This window comes from Pinus tabuliformis, chromosome 9 (assembly GCF_031772625.1).
Source record: "Pinus tabuliformis cultivar Carrire ecotype Pingquan chromosome 9, CPIR1, whole genome shotgun sequence".
Classification (NCBI taxonomy): Eukaryota; Viridiplantae; Streptophyta; class Pinopsida; order Pinales; family Pinaceae; genus Pinus; species Pinus tabuliformis.
This window is the reverse complement of record NC_142307.1, coordinates 608,719,443-608,729,275: the sequence shown is the minus strand read 5'-3', so window position 1 is coordinate 608,729,275 and position 9,833 is coordinate 608,719,443.

Here is a 9,833-nt window from a genome sequence, read left to right as displayed (position 1 = left end):
GAAGTTTTTATTTTTGATTGGTGGATGACTTCCATATTTTCTTTTCCAAAAAAAAAAGATGTAATTATGTTTCGAGCTTCCCTTTGTGATTTTCTTCATATTTTCCTTTTGTGATTGTTATTATTAAATGGATTTGGTTAAATCATTTTCCTCAATAAACCTTACCTATATTATATATTTTCACAATTGTCCTCACAATTTTACTCATAATTTAAAAATATTAATAAAAAAATTATTATGAATCTTTTGCACTCACACTTAAGCCTTTGTGTAACTAATTTTTTTATTTTAACTTACTAAAAATTGTAATTTTTTATATTATATATTTTATTACATATAAATTATTTATTAAAAATATATATATATATATATATTATTTATGTCATATATATACATTATTTGATAAAAAGATGCTATACATTGTAATTTATCCTCTTTATTTAGTCCCATAAGCTAAAGATGGAATAAAATGTGCACATTTAAGTAAACTCTTAACTTCTGTAACAATCTTTCATCCAAAATTATCTCTGCACTTATCTCTATTTTTCTCCAAGATTATCTAATCTATTAATTGCTTTTGTTACTTCATTTTATTCAAATGTGTTTCATTATTAGATTTATGAATCTATTCATGCATTCAATAAATTTGTTTCATTATTAGATTTATGAATTTGTTCATGCATTCAATATGTTATCATTATTTACATAAGAGGCACGATGCATATTAGGCTTGTTAATATAAAAAATAAATTTGATTTGTGAAATAAGCATAATATGATTTTAGGTGAGCATGATATCTGAATTGTGAAATTCTCTTTTTTAATAAAAAATGAATGTAATTATGAAATTAATATAATATGATATGATAAATTTGATTTATGGAATTAGCATAATATCATATGTTTTTAAGCTTATTTCACAAATCAAATTTATTTTTTATATTAACAAGCCTAATATGCATTGTGCCTCTTATGTAAATAATGATAACATATTGAATGCATGAACAAATTCATAAATCTAATAATGAAACAAATTTATTGGGAAGCATTTTTTGTTTAAGATAACCTCTCTGCGCCTGAGGGTCTGCGGCTGCGCCTGAGCGCCCTGCAAACCTGCTCGAGCTTGCTCCAGCGAATCGGCTCTGGACTGATCCTGCATGCAGAGAATAGGCAATCTTTGAATCCTCGACTCATCATCTCCTTAGAATTCTAGCATCTGGAGGATCGTTTGCACCTGAGGGACTGCGACTTCGACCTGCGAAACCAGCTTCAGCGGGTCGGCCTTGATCCTCAGCCTCCTAACCCTGTGACTTGCATGCAGAGAACAGACCGCCATATGGACCCTGCCGGGTGCTGATCCTTCAGACCCTGGGGTTGTTTCAATGGAGGGGTTGGGATCTCCTCCGCCTCCCCTGCCTCCTCCACCGAGATCGCCTGCTGAGGCCTTCTCCCAACTCCTGGCTGGCCTGCCAAAGAAGAGAACATCCGATGCAGCGAAGTTCGTCAAAAAACTAGATGAAATCCCGGAGATTTCCCTTCCTCCAGGATCCCCGATCCAAGTTGCACTGTCGTTAGCTGAACGGGCCCTCATCGGCCAGTTTACAGGGCTATGGCCTTCTCCAAAGTCCACTGAGAGCTGGGTCAATAAGAACTGGGCGCCGCTAATCAAAGAAAATGTCACCTCATACTTTATGGGGAGAGGATTTTTCCTCTTCGAATTTACATCAAAGGAAGATAAGGAACTAATCTTCCAAAACGGACCCTACTTTATGGGTCCTCAGGATCTATACCTAAACAACTGGACCCCGGACTTTGATCCGATAGTTGATGTACCAAAAGCAGTCCCGGTATGGGTCAGGCTCCCAAACCTCCCGGTTCACTGTTGGAATTGGGATTCACTGAGTCACATTGGAAACGCCCTGGGGAAATTCATAGACCGAGCTAATAATAAGGATCAATATGACTGTGCCAGGATCTGCGTTGAGGTTGACTTGGAAGTGGGATTACCAGAGGCCATCACACTCAAGGTCGGAAGCTGGACGCATCTCCAGAAACTAGATTATGAACAACTACCTTTCAAATGCCGGAAATGCCATGTCTATGGACATTTCGCCAGAGACTGCCCGACCATCAAAGAAACGGTGCAAGGGAGGGAGGAAGGATGGAACCAGGTCAAGAGAACCAAAGTCCAATCTAAAAACCAAAAATCGGGTGGCCCTACCGGCAAAGCGACTCATCAACCTACTGCCCATCAGATACCGATTAAGACTGTGCATGCAAATAAATTTGACCCTCTGAGTTCGCAAATAGAGGGCACCCAGGAGATCGAGCTCGAAAAAGAGACAGAAACGGTTCAGGAGACCGAGGTCCACAAATCAGCCTCACCAGAAAAAGGTACCCCCTCAACCTCCTCTAAAGGAGCTGTAGACCCCAATGAAAAGAATCCAGAAGCGGTGGAAGAAGAGCATGAATCTGAAGAGTCAGAAGAGGAAGGAGAAATAGGAGAATCCCAATCCTCAGTAAGAAGATCTACAAGAGGACGGAAAACGGACAGAGAAAAAAGGGAGCAGGAGACCTACAAAGAAAAACTACAGGGCAGCCAACCAACCTTGGAAAAACTGTTGGTGCCAAAGTCAAAGATGATGAAAAATCAGACCCAAGGCTCCAAGGGAGCCCACCAGAAACATAAATAATGAAGATCATCTCCTGGAACTGTTGAGGTATGGGGAGCAAAGCTAAGGAAGAAGCTATCAGAAGCCTAATCAGAACCGAAGGCCCAGACATACTTCTTGTCTAGGAGACAAAGCTGGAAGACACTCTCTTCCTCCAGTCAAGCAAGAAAATTTGGTATAAAAGTGAAGCAAGAGCCATCTCTGCCTGGGGGGCCTCGGGAGGAGTTGGCACTGTCTGGAATATGAGTAAATTTGCAGTTCAATTTGAGGCTAGAAACACCCATTAGTTACTGCTGAAAATGCAGAATCTAGCCACCAAGGAAACCTTCTGTCTATTCAATGTTTACTCTCCAATTAATATTGGGGAAAAAAAGAACTGTTGGGATTCCATAAGGCAGCAAGCAGAGCTGGCAAACATGGAGAATATAATAATAGCCGGAGACCTCAATCTCACCCTTCACTCCTCCAAAAAAAGGGGAGGCAGCATAGTGCGAGATCCAGCTAGGGAATGGGTGGAGGACATCTTGCAGGATTGGGACATGCTGGATATCAAGCCCTCTTCCGGTAAGTACTCTTGGTCTAACAAAAGATTAGGCCCTGGCCATATAGCTGCCAGGCTAGATAGATTTTTCATTCAAAGTTCCTTCTTGCTGCTAGGACTAGAACCAAGAATGCACATCCTGCCTAATAGCACTTCGGACCATAAGCCAATTAAGCTTGAGCTTTTAGCTCATCGGGATTTGGGCCCTATCCCGTTTCGCTTTAGCCCAATTTGGATTAAGGAGCCAGGCTTTATGCAAATTGTCAAAGATAGTTGGAACTAGTCGGTCAAAGGCTCGCCTTTCTATGTATGGGAAAAAAAGCTTATGAGGGTAAAAGGAGCTCTTAAAAGATGGGCCAAGACCCTGTCCAATCCGGCCACTGAAAGAAAATCCTTAAAAACCTTGCTCGACTCCCATCAAAAGAGCATGGAGAAGGATGCAATCACTAAGGAAGCGATGGATCAGGAATCTCAACTGCAGCAGCGATACCACAAGGCTTGCCTTGCTGAAGAAGAATACTGGAGGCTGAAATCCCGCAATCTCTGGCTCAAAGCTGGGGATAGGAACACTGCCTTTTTTCACAAACAGGCCTAGGTGAGGAAATGTTTCAACATTATCTCAGAGATCAAAGAAGAGAATGACATATATAAAGATTTTGAGCACATAAAGAAATCTGCCTTTTCACACTTCCAAAGTTTGTATAGTGAGGACAAGGATCAGAACCAAAATACAAATCTGCTAGATGTGGTACCCTCAGTAATATCTCAGCAAACAAAGGAAAAGCTTGAGGCTAAAATCACCAAAGAGTAAGTGGAAAAAGCCCTCTTTGACATGGATCCGGATAAGGCCCCGGGACCGGATGGCTTCTCAGCTAGATTTCTCCAAGTATGTTGGCCGATCATAGAAAAGGACTTGCTCAGAATGGTTCAAAAATCTCAGAATACCCAGAAAATAGGAGGTAGCACAAATTCTGCCTTTTTAGCCCTCATCCCAAAGGAAAAATGGGCCAACACCTTCAACAGATTTCGCCCGATCTCCCTATGCAACACCGGATACAAAATAATCACCAGAATAATTGCTAACAGATTGAAGCCAATCCTCCCTAAAATAATTCCTGAGAATCAAGGAGGCTTCATCCAAGGAAGGGAGATCGTGGATAACTACTTTCTCGTCCAAGAGGCTATTCACTCCAGTCTTCTTCGAAAAGAGCAAGGTATGGCCATTAAACTTGATTTAGCCAATGCATTTGATAGAGTAAATCATAGTTTTCTGTTGAATGTTATGAGCAAATTTGGGTTTGGAGAAAAGTTCATTAAATGGATCCGGGCATGCATCTCGGAGCCGTGGATCGCCCCTTTAGTGAATGGAAGAGCCATTGATTTCTTCAAAGCATCGAGAGGTCTTAGGCAGGGGTGCCCTCTCTCCCCTCTGCTTTTTGTCATTCAAGCATCCGTCCTCAGCTTCCTGTTAAACAAAAGAATGCAAGATCAGGACATTATAGGATTGTGCATCGCAAGAGGGGCAAAGAACATAAATCATGCTTTGTTTGCGGATGACACACTGCTGCTGGGACCTGCCACAATTTCCTCTGCTTCAAAATTCAAAGTGGTTCTGGATGAATTTAGCAAAGCCACAGGCAGCACTGTCAACAAGAGAAAATGCCACATATACAGCTGGAACATTACCCCAAGAGTGCTTGCTGATATCTCAAGATGCCTGGGTTACGCAGCCTCCTCCACCTGGTCTTCATTTAAGTACTTGGGACTGCCTGTACATCACAAGAAACTCACAAGTAAAGATTGGCTACCTCTGCTGGATAAATTCAAAACAAAAACTCAAGCCTGGGGTTACTCTTGGCTAAATATTGCTGGTAAAACTGTGTTGATCAAATCAGTGCTGCAAAGTCTCCCACTTTTTCAATTTGCTGGCCTCCTTGCTCCAGCAAACATCATTAAAAAAATGGAAGAGCACATCCGGAGGTTTTTCTGGAAGGGAGGAAAGAGCAATGAGAAAAAAATCCCTCTCATTAGCTGGGAAACCATATCCAAGCCGCTGTGGGAGGGGGGCTTAAAGATCAAGAACCTTTGCCATCAGAACGTGGCACTGGCAGCAAAGAACCTTTGGAAAATCACTTCCCCCAATCCGGGCTGGGCCCAAGTCGCCCTCTGGAAGAAATACTTCAGGGGCCCCCGCACCAGGTGCCTTGCAAATGTCATCCACAGGCCCAATTCAACATTTCTGAAACTCCATGCTAAGGCCGCACAGTTAATAACAGAGCATTCATTTTGGATCCCAGGCAACGGTAAAAAGGTCCGAATATGGAGTGATCGAATCATGAACCAGGAGCCGATAGACAACAGAGCCTCCCTCATCGAACTCCACAGCTGGATGGACAGTGAACGCCTGCGCACGTTGTATGACATTTCACAGTGGAACGACGGCTCCTGGGCAGGTTAGAAGCAGCTAAATGTGCCGGATCACCTGCTAAAAGACTGCGCCACGCTCATGGATTGTTTGCACGGTTTGGCGCCCACTCATACAAGGCACAAAGATCAGAAAGGTTGGGGCACAAGTGTAAAAGGATACACAGTCGCGCAGGGCTACATTAAGCGGATCGAACGCCCATACGTTCCTCCCAATCCGGCTCCATGGAGAGGCGTATGGCGTATTCCATCACTGCCGAAGGTGGATCTCTTCGCCTGGCAGCTTTGTCATGCCAAAATCCTTACCTACGACACCCTCCAGAAAAAAGGTTATCATGGCCCTTCCATCTGCGCACTGTGCAAAGATAATGCTGAGACAGTTATTCATTTATTCCTGGATTGCAGTTTTACCAAGAAGATTTGGACTTCCCTCATATCAAGGCCGAATTTCAAGCTTCCAGGCACTATGGCGGAACTCTTTGCAACCTGGGCGTCCATTTACCCTGGCCCAGCTTCCAAAAATCAGGTAATCAGAACAGCGTGGGCAATACTCCCTAAGATCTTAAGCTGGCAGATATGGCTTGAAAGAAACAGAAGAATTTTCAGGAACACTGATCATAGCCACAGGATCTTAGAAAATAAAATTAAATGTCAAATTAAGGAGTGCTTGGCAGATATCAAAGATGACACAAATCTGAGTCAGCATGACATCGATTGGGGATCGACTCTAGGCCTTCGATTCCAGCCAGCTGCCAACTCCACCCCAATCATTAAAGACTGGCAGATAAGGAAAACTAAAGATGAAATGCAAGGCTGGATCAAAATGCATGTAAGGCATACCCTCTTTTTTGACGGGGCAGCAAAGGGTAATCCGGGCAAAGCAGGGGCATGAAGAGTCGTTCTAAATCAGATAGGAGAAAAAATTCACTCCTATGCCTGGGGTCTAGGACATGCCTCTAGCGTTCAAGCAGAGGCCTTAGCCCTCCTTCAAGGTCTCCAGACCCTCAAGGATCTAAACATAAAAGAAGCAATCGTCATAGGAGACTCTCAGATCATCATCAGCGCAGTGGCTACCAAATCCTCAACTTCGGACCTTAATCTAGCAAGATTGATAACCAGAATCATAGGCTTGGAAAGCCATTTCCAGAACCTAAGATACTACCATGTGTTGAGAAATCACAATAAAGAGGCGGACAGAGAAGCCAACAAAGTTGTCCTCCTCCCTGCTGGAATCAAGATGAAAGACGGAAAAGAAACATGGGAACCCATTCCATAGCCAATCCATCGTCATGTTTTATTGCTGGTTGATAAATAAATTCGTTTGCATCTTCAAAGGGGGGGAAATTACTGATTTGGAATATATGGACCCAATGGTACTCAGGAATTCTGCAAGCCCCAGCTGCACACTCAGTCACTTCAGAGTGTGGTACCAGGGCAATGAGTTCCCCTATGTAACAAGATTTTCGGCATTCAGGCCAAGATGAATACAATCGTCCCATAACCGTTATTGTTAAAATATATATATATATATATATATATATATATATATATATATATATATCATATGTTTTTAATATAAAAAATGAATTTTATTTTAAAATTTTGTATCATATGATAGATTTTTAATATGGGTTAGTTTTTATAGGTAAATTTAGTTTGAGGTTAATATAGCAAAAAAGTATAGAAATAGTTATATTATTAGAATTTTGTATCATAAGTAATAGGGTTTTGTAGTGTGTTTAAATAGTGTATTGTTATGTAAAATAAGAATAAGTTTTAGAACTTATAAAGGTATAATTATGTACATTTGTATGAGCTTAGTTATGGTGGGAGTAGAGATAGGGATGGTGGATAGGGTGAGAGCTCTTATTGGAAAGTCTTTATGTTCTACTAGCAACAATTAGTATGATGTAATGTTTGATTCCACCTCAAACAACATTATAATTAGAAGAGAGGCACGACTTCAAGAAGTAGAAGAGTGGAAAAGGCTAAAGGAATAGAGGTCATTGGGCTTTGCAATAAATTTGAACCCACTTCCAAGTCTAGTTCCTTTTGCTCAATTATGGGTTTTTGTTTGTTTGTTGGTTTATTAAGTTGGAATATCCTTTCATGTGGTTCAAATTAATGGCGTTTTGGGGTAAGTGAACTCCATCTATAACTGCTTAAAATCCTATGAGTTAGTCATAGAGGTCTACTTTAGATTCTTCTCTCTAGGTGGGTGACTATTACCATGACTTCTACTCTTCCCCTCTCCCACTAGTTGGGTCTCGCTACACATCTAAATTACTACTTATTATTATATATCCATTTAATCAAATGTACAAAGATTAAAAAGTTCTTAATGAAATTTGTTATTATATTATATTAAATAAGTTATATTATAATTATTACAATATTTTATTCCTTTACAAATCACATAGTTTTTTAACAAAAATTGAGAGATATTTGTATTGGTAAAATATGTGTTAAGAGAATGCTACAAAAGTACAAAATGCATGAGTAACATCTAGCAAAATCCACTCCAAGGCAATGTGCTCTAAAATTCTAGACAAGATTATAGTAAGAAAGTACAAATCTTCAATTAAAACACATTTGTTAATTTTATAATTTATTTTTATCTTTTGAAAATTGCTTAACATATAAAATAATAATTTAAGTGATAGATAAGGTATCCTTTATCACATAAGAATTTGACTTCTTAATTTATGGAAGTGTACAAACAATACTCTTTTATCATCAAAATACAAAATTCATACTTTATTATTAATTATTTTACAAAAATATTATATCAAATATAAAAAATGAAATCTATTATCCATTTTCTAGGAATTCCCAAAAAAGGATTTTAACTAGACACCTTTTGGGAAAAGTTGATCTTTGGAGAGCATGGGACAATGAAAGTTGTGGCTATGTTTGGTGGGGGATGAGTTATTGTCTATCATTGTCCTTTGTGGTAGGATTAGTTAAAGAGGCTTGAGAGATAGTAGTTTAATTTGTAGTTTGTGTCAACAGTTTGATTCTGTTTATCTCCAACCCTTGATCCTAGCTAGCATAATGGTATATGATAGCACAAAGTTCTTTAGATCAGATTGTTTGATTTATGATTTTCCATTCATGAATGTTGATAAGATGCTTCCATTTAATAACACTTTAGGATGACATAGCCCTTAAAGATGAGGTTCAAATGAGGAAAGACTTATAGTCGATTTCTAAACACCTAGAGATGAGGAAAGCCATAGTAAACAACAAAATGGTTAAAGAGATTGAAATTAACATAGATCCAAAGACTCCCAAGTAGATCAACCTTTTTAATGGTTATTAAATCTATAAATAGGAAAGAGACAATTTGATAAACTAAAACATCTTAATAGAAAAAAAAAAAAATTTAAAAATAAATAAATAACAAAATTAATTTTCATAATGATAAAATAAATAATAAACACTTAAATTGTAAAAATATAATTGTAAAAAAACATGATATATGATCTATACTCTTAAACAAAAAACCATTACAAGTCAAGTTATATATATATTTATTATATAAAATAAAATTTTCAACCTAAGTTATATATATTTTTATTATATAAAATAAATCCTTGAAAAAGGTAGTAATATATCACATGTTTGTTAATTAAGTTTTATTTGTTGTGAATTCTACGCAGAGAAAAATGTCATGGTTTCACAAATATAACCATAGATACATTATTGTTTTTTTTCAGTAAGGACTATAGATACATTATTGTTATATAAAACTTTAAATGAGTTTTCAAAATGTAAATAAAGAATAATAATAACAAATTAGCAAATTATATATATAAATGAGAGTTTATATTATTATTACTAATACATAATATATTAATAAAATTTTGTTCATAATCTACGAAATCTCGGTCACACAGAGGAAAATTATGATTTCACAAACATAGCTATACACATTATTGTTATGTGGATGTTTAAGTGAGTAAATGGAGATGTGTAAGGATATTAATAACCAGTTGGTAAACTTATATATTTATAATTTTCATATATGTGATTATTTAAGTATATTATAATATTAAAGTTTAAGTATTTTAATAAAATATATTATATAAAGTGTATGTGTACATTGGTATAACATTATTATACAAAGTGTATATGTATGTTGATGTAATAAAATTGTATATATATTGTGGAGTTTATTATTTGTCGTATGTATTA